This window comes from Hemiscyllium ocellatum, chromosome 25 (assembly GCF_020745735.1).
Source record: "Hemiscyllium ocellatum isolate sHemOce1 chromosome 25, sHemOce1.pat.X.cur, whole genome shotgun sequence".
NCBI classification, from domain to species: domain Eukaryota; kingdom Metazoa; phylum Chordata; class Chondrichthyes; order Orectolobiformes; family Hemiscylliidae; genus Hemiscyllium; species Hemiscyllium ocellatum.
Window position 1 is genome coordinate 8,472,884 of NC_083425.1, and position 20,226 is coordinate 8,493,109.

The 20,226-nt window shown below is 42.6% G+C and overlaps 1 protein-coding gene across 5 annotated transcripts in view; it reads right to left on the minus strand.

Annotated features, from left to right (window-relative positions):
- Positions 1–17,348, minus strand: part of helz (helicase with zinc finger) — a 293,579-nt gene extending 276,231 nt beyond the window's left edge. For all 5 annotated transcript variants that reach the window (XM_060844736.1, XM_060844735.1, XM_060844734.1 and 2 more), the window contains exon 1: positions 17,289–17,348. The gene's annotated coding sequence lies outside the window, so the exon portion shown is untranslated. The remainder of the gene's footprint in view (positions 1–17,288) is intronic.
- Positions 17,349–20,226: the final 2,878 nt, after the last annotated feature.

Below are 20,226 nucleotides of genomic sequence, written 5' to 3' on the forward strand. Positions count from 1 at the left end.
AGAATGAAAATCAACTCACTAACCAATAAGCACCTTTTTGTCACATAGTACAAATTGTTGCACTGTTTGAAACTTGACAATCTTCATCTGTCCTCAGAACTGAGGAAGGGTCACTGGACTCAAAACGTTACCGATTTCTCTTCACAGATGCTGCCAGACCTTTTCCAACAACTTCTGTTTTGGTTTCTGATTTACAACTTCTGCAGTTCTTTCTGTTTTTATTTGATATTATGCCATAATTATTACTTCAGATATTAAACAGAAGACCCTAACCCAAAATCGATCATAGGATTGTAATAGCAGCTGTATTGTCAAAACATATGATTGAAAACAAGTCTAAAGATAGCATTCTTGAGCAAAGTAAAAGATGGGGTTTGGAAATAAATTATGTCTGAAATTGCAGTGGTTAGGTTACAGTGCAAGTTCCAATTAAAATGTAGTTTCATTGCTGTAAATCACACTCATTCATTGGTCACTAAATTCTTTCAGCCCTAATTGTCACATGTCGACTAACATTACAAGAAGAGCTTGTCCCTAAGAGACATTCCAGACAAGTGGAATGTTTTGACACAGTCACATTTCAAGTGCGTGCTCTAAAAGGCAATCCATATCAGCTTGATGTCCCCTAACAATACTACAATGTTCTCAATCAAAGACTCATTAGAAGATAAAGGCGGCTCTGAAATAATGCATTGGTGAGTCAACAAACAGACTACCTCTGACCTTGTCTTGATAATAGAGCTGTTTATAACTTAAGATCACTGTTTATTCTAACTAATATCTGCGCAACTAAACAATTCTATATTTTGCATTAAAACTAAACAGAGCCATGACATTTGTTGACTACTTTTTTTAAAAAGAAGTCACATCTAGAATGACTGAAGAACCAGACTAAAGATAAGCCTTCCGATAGTAGTACGGAGTATGGTGAACATATTGGTTATTATGTTGTTATGCAACATGTTACAATATGGTTCCACAAATTTATTAAGTTCACTTTGGCAGAAACAACTCTAGGGTACTTAATCACATGTGATCAACTCAAACATTGGAGTCTGAGAGGGGTCATCACTTTCCAAAAGTATCACAAGCCATAAAATTCAACAGTTACAAGTGAAGTGTTCTCCTCCAAAAACGAAAACTATTGAATTAAGATCAATTTCCCTTTCTGACTTACTCTCATCTTCACCTTTCAAGCCACAGGACATCTTCAACTATATAAATGGACATGTACCTATGGGGTCTTGGTGTACTGGAAGTCAATAGCAATACAAACAGTAAGACAATCTTAGGGCAGTAGCTGTTTGGAATTTCAGCTTAACCTGTAATTGAGACCATTGCTGCATCAAAAAAGAAATTAAAATACTTGCAATATGCTGAAGTTTGGAGAAAAGGTTTTCAGCAGTTTGAATCAATGCTGGGATGGCTCAGTCCACAGGTTTTAAGAAATGGGCGGCATGGTGGCACAGTGGTTAGCACTGCTGCCTCACAGCGCCAGAGACCCGACTCAAGCGACTGACTGTGTGGAGTTTGCACGTTCTTCCCGTATCTGCGTGGGTTTCCTCCGGGTGCTCCGGTTTCCTCCCACAGTCCAAAGATGTGCGGGTCAGGTGAATTGGCCATGCTAAATTGCCTGTAGTGTTAGGTAAGGGGTAAATGTAGGGGTAGGGGTATGGGTGGGTTGTGCTTCGGCGGGTTGGTGTGGACTTGTTGGGCCGAAGGGCCTGTTTCCACACTGTAAGTAATATAATCTAATCTAATCTAAAATGTCATCTACTCTAGCTCTTTAAAATAATTTGCTCATGAAGTACAGTATTACTGTCTGTAACAAGACAAAGGATTGACACTTGATTCTCTGACCTACAGTTTGATCTATTACCAGAAAAATCATTTTACTGTAAATTCAAGGGTGTAGTAAAAGGGCATATTTTAATAGTATCGAACCACATTTCAAAATCTCCATATTGTGCGACATATTCACATCAACTGGTTATTAAATGGTCAAGAACAGTCGCCACTTTCTACACAGCAATATCCCACAAATAATTTGAGATGTGGCAAGTCAAACAGATTTTTTTTTGTCAGAATTGGTTGAGAGAATATTGTTAGGTTGATTCAGGAAATTCCTAGCTCAAATTCTCATCAGTCCATTGAAACTAAAGCACCAGGTGCAAGTATAGTATTTACTGTTCCAAAGTAAAAGGCCCTGAAGTGATACTAATTCAGCACTACAATGGAAAGACAAGTGAAATTATTAACAGAAACAACACAGTGGTGATGGCAGGGGATAATGCAACCAAAGATGTCTATGCCAGCTTTTTCCTTAGAGCTTTCACACTGGATGCACTACTTAGCTCTATGCTCAAATATTTATCTAATTTTCCCATAAGAAATAGAACCATCATTGGTTTAACCACTCCTGATAGTTTACCTCATATGCCTTACATGAAACTGCAGTACATCAAATCTCCCACCCCCGACAGATTAGCAACAATTGCAGTCACCTAGGTTATTGGCTCTCTCTGGCTTTAATATACTTTCTAAAACTGCACAGTGCTCTAATTGCAGCTAGACTAATTTCCATTTAAACTACATTCAGTTTTTTTTATTTAAAAGACTTAGTTGATCATTGTGGTGTCATCTACAAACATCCATATTTCTCCAAAGATTGTGAATATTTACATTTTGAATTATATTTTTGCTCATTCATACCCTTCAGCATTTTTCAGTGTGCACATGTAAATTCAAGGGTGTACGGAACTGATCTTTCCCTCTCAAAATGCATTCACCCACAACCCACATTTCACCTATCACTTTTCTGCCTGTTCCAGTACCCTATGTTTCTGAAGTCTATGTAACTTCCTCACTCATTGCATATCCCTTATTTTTGTGTCAGCTTTCAAGACTATGTTCTCTAAACAGATGTCTTAAAATTATTTAAATAATCAGCACAAACAAACTTGATTCTGATTCTGGGTTGAGTGTGTTGCTGGAAAAGCACAGCAGGTCAGGGCGCATCCGAGGCGTAGGAACATCGATTTTCCTGCTCCTCGGATGCTGCCTGACCTGCTGTGCTTTTCCAGCAACACACACAACTCTGATCTCCAACATCTGCAGACCTCATTGCCTCCTAGTTGATTCTGATTCAGCAAGTACGTAGTCTTTAACCTTTCTCTGAACGAGCAGCATTCTCATTTCATGTTGAACAGCAAATTTCCCATCCATTCTTCTATAGTTTTGCATTGCTACTTAAATCATTCAGGGAATATGCATTACTGAAAAACAGTGGAAGATTTAATGAAGTCTAACTGACAGCTTTTCCATAATAATATTAATCTTTCATTTGATTCATGTTAACAGAAACTGTTGGAAATATTCAGCAGGATAAGCAGTGCTATAATGGCACTTGCTCATTTTATGAAACCAAATTGAATGCAACATCGTAACAACTAACCTTCACATCGCCATACTCCTGCTAAACAAAAGTAAATACAGGACTCTCTACTGAAAATTATGGCAGCCAAGACGCCCATCACTAAGAAGGCTGCCAAGCATTTGAGAATATTAGGGATTGGCACCTTGTCAACTATTATACAGAGTGCATGGTGTTTTTTGTCACTCTGTCACCTGTTAGAAAAATTATTTTATGGTTCCAAATTTTAGATTAGATTAGATTACCTACAGCGTGGAAACAGGTCCTTTGGCCAACAAGCCCACACCGACCCTTCGAAGAGTAACCCACCCAGACCCATTTGCCTCTGACTAACACACCTAACAGTATGGGCAATTTAGCATGGTCAATACAATGGACCTGCACATCTTTGGATTGTGGGAGGAAACCCACACAGACAGTCACCCAAGGCTGGAATTGAACCTGGGACCCTGGTGCTGTGAGGCAGCAGTGCTAACCACTGAGCCACTGTGAATACAGGAGTTGGGAGGTCATGTTGTGGCTGTACAGGACATTGGTTAGGTCACTTTTTGAACATTGCGTGCAATTCTGGTCTCCTTCCTATTGGAAGGATGTTATGAAACTTGAAAAGATTCCGAGAAGGTTTACAAGGATGTTGCCAGGGTTGGAGGATTTCAGCTACAGGGAGAGGCGAAATTGACTGGGGCTGTTTGCCCTGGAGGTTCGGATCTGAGGGGAGGCCTTATAGAGGTTTATAAAATCATGAGGGGCATAGATAGGATAAATAGACAAAGTCTTTCCCCTGAGGTGGGGGAGTCCAGCACTAGAGGGTTTAGGTTTAGGGTGAGAAGGGAAAGATATAAAAGAGACCTAAGGAGCAACCTTTTTATGCAGAGGGTTGAGAGGGTATGGAATGAGCTGTAAGGAAGTGGTGGAGGCTGGTACAATTACACATTTAAAAGGCATCTGGATGGGTATACGAATAGGAAGGGTTGAGCTTGCAGGTGGGACTAGATTGGGTTGGGATATCTGGTCGGCATGGACGAGTTGGACAAAAGAGTCTGTTTCCATACTGTACATCTCTATGACTATGAATCCTGAGCAAGCTTCTCAGAGTTGAAACTGAAACTAGAATTTCCAAATGAAGCTTGCAGGGTCCTTGCAACATTTTCTTTGACTCCCACATTAGAGTCAAGCTTTCCACAGAAGATTCACTTTGGTAACCGACTGCCATCTGTGACTATCTCAATGTAGATGAGAATGCTTGATATGCTAACTGAAATGAGCACTTCAGTTTCTAATATCGTTTTATCATCTGAAATCCAAAGCGTCAGCAAATAGATCAAGTGAAGTTGGTTGAAGTTACTGGTATGAAGCTAGGGAGAACAGAGTGAACAAGACAATTAATATAAGTTGTTGCATGCATTGGAGAACGTGCTATACTGGGTACCCAGCTCTGCAAAGTGTTTGACAAAATAGAAATCATGAAATCCTGAACTGGACTTGACTCAAATTGGGAAGCTTCCTGACCATGTGATAGCTGAATTCAATGCCAGTTTTCCATGAAGACAGCAGAGAGCATGACAAGAAAATAAAACATACCAAAAAGGATAGGTATGACCAAGCAACCCTGATTAACTCCATTAGTGAGTGAAAATAGGTCAAAAAACTCACCAACCACCAGGAGATCTCCAAGAATGCCATTATGGATTTGTCAAATCTTCACGGTGGCTCAGTGGTTAGCACTGCTGCCTCACAGCACCAGGGACCTGGGTTCAATTCCAGTCTCAGGAAACTGTCTGTGTGGAGTTTGCACGTTGTCCCAGTGTCTGCATGGGTTTCCTCCGGGGGCTCTGGTTTCCTCCCACAATCCAAAGATGTGCAGGTTAGGTGAATTGGCCATGCTAAATTGCCCATAATGTTCAGGGATGTGTAGGCTAGGTAATTAGTCAGGGGTAAACATAGGGTAGGGGAATGAGGCTGGGTGGGTTACTCTTCCGAGGGTAGGTGTGGACTTGTTGGGCCAAAGGGCCTGTTTCCAAACTGTAGGAATTTTAATTCTAATATCATGATGAATTTCTCTGGTCAGCTGAATTCCTACATAACCTTCCAAAGGGGTTCACGTTCAATATGTCAAAGATATTGGTCACATCAAAAAACGTGGAGTAGAAGTCCACGTTCTGGTCTGATATTTCTCCTGCAACTGTTTACCAGCAAACACCATGTCAATCTTTTTTGATATTTTCCAAAACTGTACCGATTCTTCAGTAACAGGTTCTGGTCAACAAGTTGATTAAAGAATCCTAACAAATATTTTAGTGGTACATGCAGTGAGATTTGTTCCTTTCCAATTGTACAGATGGTAATGAAGACATCTTAGTATTTTTGCAAAACGATTCCTTGCTTCAATATCATATAGACAAAGTGTTCAGTAAACTTCTTAACCAGGCATCGACTCCTAGCATTAATTTTGTAGACCTCAGCTGGAATAGCATCTGATTCTTGAGCTTTGAGGATAGACAAGTAGTAAATTAAATTCCTAATTTCTAACAATTGATAGATTAGTGTAGCATGGAAGGGAGCCATTTGGACCACTGTGACTGTATCTGCTCTTTTGATAAGCAATCCAATTAATCCAAATGCGCACTCTTTTCCATGTCCTTCCCCTAAATATTTGTACTTCAAATATTTATCAGATTCCCGTTTCAAGGTTGCATTAAAGCTGTGTGTATCACACACAGGTAGTGCATTACAAACCCTAAAACGTGATGAATAAAAACATTTTTAACATCGCTTCTGATTCTTTTGCCAATGAAAAGGACTGAATATAAACACTTCAGCCACTGGATATAGTTTCTTTGCTTAATCTATCCAAACCTTTCTTGGATTTAAATATCAAATATTGTCTTACCTTTGACTGCATGAAACAGAATAGCATCAGTCTTTCGGTCTATCCACACAAATACGATCACAACATTTAACAAGATATATTTTAATGCAGAAATATAGCAGCTATCTGCTTCCCATCCTCAACATCAGGTTCTCCCTGCAGCACACACACTATACAAACAGTAGACACACTTACATCTACTCCATTGTAATTTCTTGGCCATGAGTTTTTGAACGTAAAACAAACACATTTATAAGCTTTGTGTAAGAGAGGTAAAGATGTTGGGCGAGACCTATACAACAACTTCAACCAGGTTACCCCAAATAATTAATGAAATGCTGCAAATCAACTGTAGACTCTAAATGTATAATGAAATCAATATCACTATGCAAAAAACAACTAAAGCATTGGTTCAGAAAAGGGTTAGAATTATTTTATGCATGAATAATAAAGGATGGAAATGCGGATGATGGGACTCAGTAGCAGCTAAAACTGAGATTACAGAGATTTGAGGACTGAAGGCAAAGATAAGAATGCAGATATAAGGAAGGGTGAAGGATATGAAAACAAGAATAATCTTCAATTTAGAAGCAGACTGGAACACTAATACAGGTAATGGATGAATAGGATGATTCAGCTTAGTTTTCACGCAGAGTTTTCAATGAAGTTGAGCACTGAAATAGATACAAGTCTTGAATCAATAGAGATGCAAATAAATGTTCAACAGATGAGGCAGCAACAATGACAGGCAATTTTATTGAGCTAATTGTCAGTCAGAGTGGAAGAGGGGTGAGAAGCTCACTTCAGAGACAGATAGGATGCCAAGGATGGTTTTTCTGACCGGAAATCTGTGACCAGTGGTGTTCCACAGGGTCAGTGCCAAGACCCCTGTTATTTGTAATATACAGAAATTATCTGGAGGAGAATGGAGGTGGTCTGATGAGTAAGTTTGTAGATGACACAAAGATTGGAGGAGCTGCAGATTGTAAGGCCAGAAGGTCCAACAGGGTATAGATGGGCTGGAGACTTGGGCAACATTTTAGAAGGTCTAGAGTCAGCAGCAAGTGCACAGTAAATATCAGGACCTGCAGAAACATCAACATAGAGGGATCCTAAGCATCCTGGTGCACGGTTCCCTGAAATTGGTAACAGAAGTGGATATGGTGGTCAAAAAGGCATTTTGATGCTAACCTTCATCGGTCAAGGAACAGAGTATAAAATTTGGCAAGTTATGCTACAGGTATACAGAACTTTACTAAGACCCCATTTGGAATATAGCACACAGTTCTGGGTGCCACACTAGCAGAAGAATGAAACGGTACAGAAAAGGTTTTCCCGGATACTGCCTGATTTGGAGAATATTAGCTACGAGGAGGGATTAGACATACTTAGAATCACAGATGTACAGCACAGAAACAGACCCTTCAGTCCAACAGTCCACTCCGACCAGATATCTCAACCTTATCTCATCCCATTTACCAGCACTTGGCCCATATCCCTCTCAACCCTTCCTATTCATATCCAGATGCCTTTTAAATATTGCAGTTTACCAGCATCCTCCACCTCATTCCATACATGCACCACCCTCTGCGTGAAAAGTTGCCCCTTAGTTCTCTTTTATATCCTTCCCCTCTCACCCTAAACCTATGCCCTCTAGTTCTGGACTCCACCACCCCAGGGAAAAGACTTGGTCTGACTTGTTTTGTTTTCGCCTGAACTTCAGAGGCTGAAGGGTGACAGGATAGATGTTTACAAAATTATGAGTGGCATGCATCAACTGGATAGTTAGGAGTTTCTTTCCCTAGGTAGAAATGTCAATTACTAGGGCACACAGGCTTAAGATAAAAGAGGGACAGTTTAAAGATCAAAGCCAATTTTTTTTCCAAACAGAGGGTGGCAATTGCTTGGAATGTGCTGCCACAGGAAGTGTGCAAGCAGATACAACAGCAATGTTTAACAGACATCTTAACAGATACATGAATGTGCAGAGATTAAAGTGATGAGAACTGTAACTATAAGATTGTTAGTTTGGAAAGGTGTCATGCATTGGTGCAGAGTTGGTGGGCCAAAGCGCCTGTTCCTGTGTTGTACTGTTCTTTGCTCATCTAAAGGAATAAGCAGCCAAATCAACATTTACTTCCTCCAACACCAACATTCAGTGACAGCAATGTATATCACCCAGAAGATGCAACTACAGCAATTCACAAAGGGTCCACCATTAATACCTTCCACCGCAACAGTCCCTATCATTTAAAAAGACAAGGGTAGCAGAAGCACTTGAACGACATCACCCACAATTTTCCATCCAAGCCACATGCTATGCTGACTTGGAACTATATCACCATTCCTTCTCTGACGCAGTGTCAAGACTTGGAAACAACAAACTTCCTAACCACACTATGCGAGTACCAACATATACCATATACACTGCAGCAGTTCAAAAGACAGCTCATCACCGTCTTCTCAACAGCAACAAACAAAAGGCAACAAATGTTGGTATTGCCAGCAATATTCACAACCCATAAATATGAAAAAAAACTTGCCCCTCAAGTTATCTTGAATTGGTGGTTTTCTTACTCAGCCTTCCAGGTGGTTTGATGGAACAAAGTAACTCACTTGACTGCTTCAAAAAGTAGTTTAACATCAAGCATAATGGCATGAGATTGATTCATATTTAGACCATTCCAAGGAACATTTGTAAACTAGTTGGATGTTTGAATAACAATGTGACAATTTTATGACCAATTTTATAATTTGCATGTAAACATTACACAATAGCTTAAGTGGCTCATTTTGAAACAAGTCCACATGCCATTTCACACACGCACAATTTGATGGATTTTGTTTATAATACCTCATAACTGGATGAAATTGATATATATCAATATGCACTTTATATCTGTTCAAGTGTCTATCTACTACTACCAAAATAATTAATAACTAACCAATGAAACTAAATGGCTTTCACTTCAATATTAAACTATGCATTAAATTGCAACAATTGTTCAATAAGTGCTGCCAAATATTCTATCTCCCTAGCTTGATTAAATGGTTTTCTTTTCTTTCCTGACAATTCCCAACTCAAGCTTACATGCAGCCCCTTATGTGACAGAAGTCTCCTGCTACTTCAGAGTCTGGAGACAAAGCCCGGTCTGCTCTGCTTGAAGGACTGTAATACTGAACATTTTCTTATATTTTCTAAATTATTTCTAATATTATGTATCTATGTTCCTTGTATGTAAGATGGCACAAAGGTTTATAATACTAATATTGCTAATTTACTCCTACAATCTGGTACAGTTGTATTTTTGTACCTAAGATGACAGTGTAAGTTGCACCTTTGTAAATTTTTCACTGCACTCATGTGAGAACAGGACAATGAAGCTAATTCTAAAAGTAGGATCTCCTTCATTCAAGTGAGAAATCCACATTTATAGACATTGGATGAGGGTAACAGTAAACTCAGCTTTATCCTCACTCTTGTTGGAAAAATTCACCTTGTTAACTTTAGTAATGTTTTCAAAGATAGATAGCAGCTTGAACCTATGCACTAGTGACACTCATCTCTCTCAGTAACAATGCAGGAAAATTGGTTTTTTTGTTAAATGGTAATTGTAACAAAAAGTGTGTGTTACAGAGCTCAAATTACACATTTACTTCCTTGAATGAAAAACAAACTAGTAAAAAGGGAGCATTATTGAAGCATATCTTTAGAAATTATGAACAAAATTCCAAAAGCCACTGAGCACAGAACCTCAATTCACGTTGTATGAAACTGATGTGCATTATACCATCTAGCATCACAGACTCTCAGAGTTTGAAAGCATTCAAAAATAACTGCACTTTCCACTCAGACGTCAAACACTCCACAGTATAGCTAAAGACTCAAACTAGAGAGTTAGTCTGGATGATATGATCTGCATTTGGTTTCTGGTACTGAGGTCTGGTAGGTTTTTGAAAAGTATATTGAAATAATAGATTTCAAACATGGAGAGAGTTTGCACACTTGAGAATTGTCCAGTAATTCAGAGGAGGTCAGACATACAGTCTTCAATTTAAATTCAGTAACAGTGAGTGACTGTTGAATCATGTGGAATTCTCCTGTGGGGCAATTTTGATCACTTCCAATATTCACCTGGCCAGTCAAGAGCCAGTATTAGAACATAGAAAATAGATTATTGCACACGATTACTAAACCAGATGGAATAAAAAAAAACTGGGCGCAAACATCCATAAACTTTCATTTAGAAAGCATGAGAACAAAACTGTGGGGACAAACCAGATTAATATTTCTTCACTGATGACAGTTTTCTACAAGGATTTCCAAAATTGTAGTGCTGCCCAGAGCTTAATTTGCTTCAAAACCTAGAGTTTAACATGCTGTAAAATATTTTGAGTGAAGACTGCTCTGTCAGTTCAGATTAAACCCATCATCACATATTACATCATTAACCAATAGTATACAGTAGTACCACTTAGTTTAAAGTTTTCACTCCATTTTCACTTTTTATTTGTAAGAATAATATCCAATGCTTAGTGTTTGTCATGGCTCAAGCTTTCACTTGCCTAGCATTATCTATTACTGAAATCCTACTAATGCCAGATTATATTACACTTATTTCAGTATACATCTCTAATCTGTTTTGACTGGAACATGCCCACACTTCATTTATGGGAACATGCCGAAAATCTACAGTCCAGTTTGAAACATTACTTCAAGAGTAACAAAAACTACAAAAAAAACCAATCTGCTTTGTTCAATTCAAATACCTTTGTTTAATCAACACTTTAAATAAAGGACTACATAATGATAACATCAGAACAAAGGCAAAGAATTGCTCAAAATGTATTAATTCTGACTTGCGCTTGTAGAACACCTGGGATTTTGTTTTCAGGTGCTGATACAAGATAAACATTGGCTCCAATTTGAAAACTGAGCCATTAGAGATTGTCTTAGCTATGCTAATCACTTACCGAGTTTGTCCAATGAGTAGCAAAGCAAAAGAGCAAGCCTTCATTCTCAGTCTACACTACATTAGCTGATCTCAACCACAACATATGTAAAGGCATTGGAATTGGCCTCAGCACTCCAGTTTAGAGGGGCAGATAAAAAAAAGACAGGCTTGCTACTCATGCCATTAAACTTCACAGAAATGCATTTGTGGACATTCATATTGGGTTTCAGTTGTCGCAATATTTGAATAAGTTATTGCAACATGCAGTGAATGCAACTTAGATAAAATACTAGAAAGCTACACTTTACATCAGCAAAGAGCCAATACCACAGTAGAGTGGGAGATAATTTGTGCTTACATTTAACAGCTGCAGTTATTAAAATTCCCAAACCAAATTAAAGACATAACCAAAACTTAATAAAGTAATCAGAATGCGAGTATGCGACTATACAAAGGTACACGGCATATATAATTTAATATGCCAGAAGTGGGAGTGACCCAAGTTCCTCAACGTAAAAACAACAGAAAGCATCAGAATTGTTACCTTGAAGGTAGGAAACTAGTGAAAAAGTTAAAGAATGCTTGGTATCTACTGCCACTAGAAATAATCAGAGAACCAAGTGACAATTAATATTACCAGCCACGTCATGAAGAAAATGCTTGCATAAGTCTCAGGGATTGTTTCTTAACTGTAATGTGTAGCTTTGCCAAAGAATGCAGGACAAAGCAAAGGTGCGAGCGAAGGGAAGAGCAAGGAAACAAAGAACAGATAAAAATTGCATTCTAATCTCATTAGGAAAATTGGGAAAAATATGCATTCAAAAATTAATTTGCAAAAGATATAAAAAAACATATGTTTTAAATTTCAAAACAATATCCCTCAGTCAATTAAACAATAAAACTGAACTTGTCAAAATTACAGAGTGACAAATGTACATCATAAAACATCTCCCATTTATTACTTGGATAGGTCCCATATTGTAAACACTGAATTTTTCACAATTCTTTTCAGAAAGGGCAGCATGGTGGCACAGTGGTTAGTACTGCTGCCTCACAGCGCCAGAGACCCGAGTTCAATTCCCGACTCAGGCGACTGACTGTGTGGAGTTTGCACATTCTCCCCGTGTCTGCGTGGGTTTCCTCCGGGTGCTCTGGTTTACTCCCACAGTCACAAAGATGTGCAGGTTAGGTGAAATTGGCCATGCTAAAATTGCCCGTAGTGTTAGGTAAAGGGGTAAATATAGGGGAATGGGTGGGTTGCAGGTCGGTGTGGACTTGTTGGGCCGAAGGGCCTGTTTCCACACTGTAAGTAATCTAATCTAAAAAAAATCTTCTCCAAATTTACTATTTTAGCACAGAAACTATCAAAGTTCAATCTAATCCAGTTCTCACTGGACCACCTCCTACGTGTCAAGATTAGAGTGGTGCTGGAAAAGCACAGCAGGTCAGGCAGCATCCAAGGAGCAGGAATATTGACGTTTTGGGCAATAGCCCTATAATCAGGAATGAGGGGCATTCCTAATGAAGGGTTTTTGCCTGAAACGTCGATATCCCAACTCCTCGATGCTGCCTGACATGCTGTGCTTTTCCAGCACCACTCTAATTTCCAGCATCTGCAGTTCCCATTTCTGCCGCCTCCTATGTGTACTTTTCCATGAGACACACTAGACAGCAGTTTGGACTGATATTTCAATTTTTTTGAACCAAGGACATGAAGACCAAGTTCAGTATCCAAAGGCATTCTCTGCTTAAATTAATTAACTCACCACAAATGATAAGGGCAAGATAAACGCAGTAACTGCAGGCAGCATCTACATGTCGGAGGACTCCCAATTCTTTTAATGCAAGTTTTATATTGATACAGCAATTAAATTTAACACACTGAATTACAGTAATATGGCCACATTACAGCAAACTCGAAGCTTAAAATTTCAACTGGTCTTCAACAATTATTTTATAACCAACTGTTGTAGCCATCCACAGATTTTAAAATGTCACTTGCCTTCTCCATAGTTGCCTGCTTCACTGGGAATGTCAAAGAAAAATATTTCATAAAAACACACGCCCTACTACACAATCTTCGGGATGAAATTTGACATGATCTTTGCATCTCTCAGAATACTTTTCCGAGATCAAATTAAATCATCACCAACAGAATTCAGGTCTGTTAAACCAATACTGGCTAAGAATGAATCAACTAAAACTATTTCTCAGGTTGTTTTTCAACAAGTTGTAGGTATCAATCCAGAGGAGCTTGATTTATAAAATCTGTGGAGAATAGCAACAAATCTAGCATGTAAACTAGAACAAACTGTACAAAAATATTCCTCAGACTATATATGCAGCTTTAACACTAAGGCCTATGCAATACTTTCTGGTTTGCCAAATGAGCCAAATGTGCACACCTTAGCAGGAACAGTGCTTCGGAGGCACCGAAAGAGGAAGAGGGGTAACCGTGCAGAAATACAGAAGGAAAGAACTGCATTACACACAAATGAATGAATGAAAAGCCAACGTACAGTCTGTTCTGATATAAGGCGATAGTTCCATTCCCTTGCGATCCTGCGTTGTAAGAAAATCGCGTAACAGCAGCACCATTTAAACCAATGACACCAGAATCACATTACAGCCAATACAGGTAAGCAAAGTTCACATTCAACAAATAATGGTCTTACATTCTTCAATCGCGTTATTGCCAATTCGCATGGAAGAAACACGCATAATAGCAGAACCAACTGCAGTTATCCAGTACAATGATTTGACACCAAGAAAAACAAAATTATCAAGTATCAGCTTCAACACATGATAGAGTCATAGAGCTGTGCAGCATGAAAACAGATCATTTGGTCCAATTCGGCCATGCCAACCAGATATCCTAAATTAGTCTAGTCCCATTTGCCAGCATTTGGCCCATATCCCTCTAAACCCTTCCTATTCATGTACCCATCCAGATGCCTTTTAAATGTTACAATTGTATCAGCATCCACCACATCCTCTGGCAGTTCATTCCATACATCACAATCCCGTGTGTGAAAAAGTTGTCCCTTATGTTCCTTGCAAATCTTTCCCCTCTCACCTTAAACTCTGCTACCCTGGGGAAAACACTTTGGCTATTCATCTTAACTATGCCCTTCATGACTTTATAAACTTCTATAAGGTCTCCCCTCAGTCTCTGACACTTCAGGGAAAATAGTCTTAAGTCAATTCAGCCTCTCCCTACAGCTCAAACCCTCCAACCCTGGCAACATCCTTGTAAACCTTTTCTGAACCCTTTCAAGTTTCAAAACATCCTTTCTATAGCAGGAAGACCAGCAATGAACACAATATTCCAAAAGTGGCCTATCCAATGCCCTGCACAACTGCAACATGACCAACTCCTATACTCAATACACTGGCCAATAAAGGCAAACATATTAAACTCTTTCTCAATCCTGTCTACCTGCAACTCCATCTTCACAGAGCTATGAACCTGCACTCCAAAGTCTCTTTGTTCAGCAAAACTCCCAGGACACCATTAAATGAATAAGTCCTGCCCTGATTTGCCTTTCCAAAATGCAGCACCTCATATTTATCCAAATTAAAGTCCACCTGCATCTCTCATTTATCCAAATTAAACTCCATCTGACCAATGTTCCATTGTACTCTGAAGGAACCTTCTTGGCTGCCCACTACACCAATTTTTGTAACAACAGCAAAATCTACTAAGTATACCTCCCATGTTCACATCCAAATTATGTATGTAAAAGACGAACATTGGGCCCAACACTGATCCTTGTGGCACACCACTGGTCACAGGCCTCCTCCACTACCACCCTCTGTCTCCAACCTTCAAGCCAATTTTGTATCCAAACAGCTAGTCCTAAGTCAGCAGATATCGACCAGAATGTCTGGTTGGCACATAATAAATTGATCACTTATATTCTTGAGTTCAGTGGCAGTAAGCACAGTGGTGCACCAGTGTTGTGTATCATACAGTAATACGATGAAAATTCAAGTGGCCACTTTCATCCAAATTGGAACCAGAAGAAAAGCATCAAGTTCATTGGCACGAAACAGCAAGTATCAAATAGAGAAGTAGAAAGACAAGTAAATCGTCACTGGAGCATACCCAGGGCAACATTCAAAACAAACATCAATGCAAGTCACCTCACCAGCATGCAAAAATGGGAAAAGACTCTAATTCTGGTAGTTTGCTTGTTAAAATGCCGCAAATAGTCTTTCCACAATAATCACTGCATCAAATTAGAATATAGGCAAAAGTAAGGACAGCAGATGCTGGAGATTTAGAGTCGAGCTTGTGGTGTTGGAAAAGCAAAGCAAGTCAAGCAGCATCCAAGGAGCAGGATAATAGACTTTTCAGGTTTCCTGACTAAGGGCTTTTGCCCGAAACATCAAACCTCCTGCTCCTCGGACACTGCCTAACCTGCTATGCTTTTCCAGCACCACACTCTCGACTCAGATTAGAATATGTTAACATACAACCAACAGGAGTAGGCCAATCAGCCCCTTGAACTTACTCCATCATTCAACGAGATCACGGCTGGTCTGATTGTAACCACAAATCTGCATTCTTAACTGCCTTACCTTGCACACCCTTACTTAGCAAGAATCCATCTTGCTCTGCCTTATAAATACTCATCCTTTCAGAAAGAGCAGTCCAAGGATGCTCAATCCTGAGGGAAAAATATCGACCATTTTGCATTTTAAATTATCAGTTCTTAGTTTTTAAACAGTAACCCTAGTTCTCGATTCTCTCATCAGAGGAAATATCCTCTCCACATCTGCCCTGCCATATCCCCTCATGCTTTGCATGTTTCAATCATGAACAAGGTGTAATTAAATAAACACCCATTATGAAGGTATTTTATGAAGGTTCAGGTGACAGCGAGTGGATAGTGAAGAAAGATAAACTGATTGGGATCAAGAGGTAAGAGATAGCAAAGCAATGCTGAAGAGAATAGTTCCGGGGGTTTGTGGAGGGGAGGGATGGGAGTGGATTGCTCATATTAAACTCAAGTACATTTACATAAAAAGTTGGAAATATTTATTTTAGCAACATGACATCCAATGAGAAAAATGGCTGAAGAATAAGATAAAGGCAGTTGATGTTATTGTTTCAATACATACAAACGTTCAGATGTACAAATCCAGGAGCTGGAAACAAAAACTAGAAAGTTCACGTTTTGAACATTATGTTTGAAATTTTTAATTTCATTATTTCACAAAAGATCTGCAAATATATTTTAATCCTTTATTAGCAGGACAACTACAAAGATCAGTTCAGTTCAACTGGCAAAAGTTTCGGGGAATGCTACTAAGTGATGTAATATCACAGTAATGGAATCCTAGTTCAAAACAAGTGTCCATAGAATAATGTTAATGAGACTGGATGAAAAGTTCGCCTTCAGAGATAGGTTTTATTAATCGTGCAGCACCAGCGCGAAGAAACTTTTCTTTAATTAAACAAAGCTTTGCTTACTTTAAAGTTTGATTTTGCAGCTCTTATTAAAAAGCAAGCAGGTAAACAAAAAAAAAGCGACGCGGCAGTGTTCTAACAACTGACCCCTGTAATAGTAAAGGTGAAGTATGTTCCCACGACAAACATAACGGGGGGGGAGGGAAAGGGAGAGAATGTGGAGAGGGCACGGCGATGCTTCCCAGCCCATCCTCGGAAGCACCACCGCCGCCACTTGTTTACACGATCCACTCTCTAGCCAAGACAAGCCCTCGGCCTACACTTCCCAGAGCGAGCTCGCTCTCCTAAACACGGCGGCGTTCACTGAAGGGAGAGAGAGGGCGACGGAGCCGGCCTGTTGATATCACCATCCCCAGGCCTTGGATTTAAAGGCGGCCTCAGTAACACCGACCCCCAGCGCCTCCCTCAAACAACAAACTGATAGCTCCGCCAGCACAGACAAACATGCCCCTCGCCGACTTCTCCCACCGCTTGGCCCCAACCATCATAAGGCCCGAGGGAGCGGCCAACCCAGAGCCAGCAGCTGCTCAGACACCGACACAACTCCGCACCTACCTTTGCCTTTACTTTTGCGCCATCTTGGATCCACTTGTCAGCGTCCCCCGAGGCATTGTGGGAGGCTGGCCCACTGCGCCTGCGCGAGCTCTTCCAGGGGAGTGCGCCCTCAAAACTACATCCACAACAGCAGCAGCAGCTAAACGGAGCAGGTAAGGGGCTGTGGGAGCAGGTAAGGGGCTGTGGGAGCAGGTAAGGGGCTGGGGGAGCAGGTAAAGGATTGGAGCAGGTAAGGGGCTGGGGAGCAGGTAAACGGCTGGAGCAGGTGGGGGGCAGGGGGAGCAGGTAAACGGCTGGAGCAGGTGGGGGGCAGGGGGAGCAGGTAAAGGATTGGAGCAGTTATGGGGCTGAGACAGCAGGTGAAGGGTTGGAGCAGGTAAGGGGCTGAGACAGCAGGTGAAGGGTTGGAGCAGGTAAGGGGCTGAGACAGCAGGTGAAGGGTTGGAGCAGGTAAGGGGCTGAGACAGCAGGTGAAGGGTTGGAGCAGGTAAGGGGCTGAGACAGCAGGTGAAGGGTTGGAGCAGGTAAGGGGCTGAGACAGCAGGTGAAGGGTTGGAGCAGGTAAGGGGCTGAGACAGCAGGTGAAGGGTTGGAGCAGGTAAGGGGCTGAGACAGCAGGTGAAGGGTTGGAGCAGTTATGGGGCTGGGACAGTAGGTGAAGGGTTGGAGCAGGTAAGGGGCTGGGACAGCAGGTGAAGGGTTGGAGCAGGTAAGGGGCTGGGACAGCAGGTGAAGGGTTGGAGCAGGTAAGGGGCTGGGACAGCAGGTGAAGGGTTGGAGCAGTTATGGGGCTGGGACAGTAGGTGAAGGGTTGGAGCAGGTAAGGGGCTGGGACAGCAGGTGAAGGGTTGGAGCAGGTAAGGAGATGGGACAGCAGGTGAAGGGTTGGAGCAGGTAAGGGGCTGGGACAGCAGGTGAAGGGTTGGAGCAGGTAAGGGGCTGAGACAGCAGGTGAAGGGTTGGAGCAGGTAAGGGGCTGAGACAGCAGGTGAAGGGTTGGAGCAGGTAAGGGGCTGAGACAGCAGGTGAAGGGTTGGAGCAGGTAAGGGGCTGAGACAGCAGGTGAAGGGTTGGAGCAGTTATGGGGCTGGGACAGTAGGTGAAGGGTTGGAGCAGGTAAGGGGCTGGGACAGCAGGTGAAGGGTTGGAGCAGGTAAGGGGCTGGGACAGCAGGTGAAGGGTTGGAGCAGGTAAGTGGCTGGGACAGCAGGTGAAGGGTTGGAGCAGTTATGGGGCTGGGACAGTAGGTGAAGGGTTGGAGCAGGTAAGGGGCTGGGACAGCAGGTGAAGGGTTGGAGCAGGTAAGGAGATGGGACAGCAGGTGAAGGGTTGGAGCAGGTAAGGGGCTGGGACAGCAGGTGAAGGGTTGGAGCAGGTAAGGGGCTGGGACAGCAGGTGAAGGGTTGGAGCAGGTAAGGGGCTGGGACAGCAGGTGAAGGGTTGGAGCAGGTAAGGAGATGGGACAGCAGGTGAAGGGTTGGAGCAGTTATGGGGCTGGGACAGTAGGTGAAGGGTTGGAGCAGGTAAGGAGATGGGACAGCAGGTGAAGGGTTGGAGCAGGTAAGGGGCTGGGACAGCAGGTGAAGGGTTGGAGCAGGTAAGGGGCTGGGACAGCAGGTGAAGGGTTGGAGCAGGTAAGGGGCTGGGACAGCAGGTGAAGGGTTGGAGCAGGTAAGGGGCTGGGACAGCAGGTGAAGGGTTGGAGCAGGTAAGGAGATGGGACAGCAGGTGAAGGGTTGGAGCAGTTATGGGGCTGGGACAGTAGGTGAAGGGTTGGAGCAGGTAAGGGGCTGGGACAGCAGGTGAAGGGTTGGAGCAGGTAAGGAGATGGGACAGCAGGTGAAGGGTTGGAGCAGGTAAGGGGCTGAGACAGCAGGTGAAGGGTTGGAGCAGGTAAGGGGCTGGGACAGCAGGTGAAGGGTTGGAGCAGGTGAGGGGCTGGGACAGTAGGTGAAGGGTTGGAGCAGGTAAGGGGCTGGGACAGCAGGTGAAGGGTTGGAGCAGGTAAGGGGCTGGGACAGCAGGTGAAGGGTTGGAGCAGGTAAGGGGCTGGGACAGCAGGTGAAGGGTTGGAGCAGGTAAGGAGATGGGACAGCAGGTGAAGGGTTGGAGCAGTTATGGGGCTGGGACAGTAGGTGAAGGGTTGGAGCAGGTAAGGGGCTGGGACAGCAGGTGAAGGGTTGGAGCAGGTAAGGAGATGGGACAGCAGGTGAAGGGTTGGAGCAGGTAAGGGGCTGAGACAGCAGGTGAAGGGTTGGAGCAGGTAAGGGGCTGGGACAGCAGGTGAAGGGTTGGAGCAGGTGAGGGGCTGGGACAGTAGGTGAAGGGTTGGAGCAGGTAAGGGGCTGGGACAGCAGGTGAAGGGTTGGAGCAGGTAAGGGGCTGGGACAGCAGGTGAAGGGTTGGAGCAGGTAAGGGGCTGGGACAGCAGGTGAAGGGTTGGAGCAGGTAAGGAGATGGGACAGCAGGTGAAGGGTTGGAGCAGTTATGGGGCTGGGACAGTAGGTGAAGGGTTGGAGCAGGTAAGGGGCTGGGACAGCAGGTGAAGGGTTGGAGCAGGTAAGGGGCTGGGACAGCAGGTGAAGGGTTGGAGCAGTTATGGGGCTGGGACAGTAGGTGAAGGGTTGGAGCAGGTAAGGAGATGGGACAGCAGGTGAAGGGTTGGAGCAGGTAAGGGGCTGAGACAGCAGGTGAAGGGTTGGAGCAGGTAAGGGGCTGGGACAGCAGGTGAAGGGTTGGAGCAGGTAAGGGGCTGGGACAGCAGGTGAAGGGTTGGAGCAGTTATGGGGCTGGGACAGTAGGTGAAGGGTTGGAGCAGGTAAGGGGCTGGGACAGCAGGTGAAGGGTTGGAGCAGGTAAGGAGATGGGACAGCAGGTGAAGGGTTGGAGCAGGTAAGGAGATGGGACAGCAGGTGAAGGGTTGGAGCAGGTAAGGGGC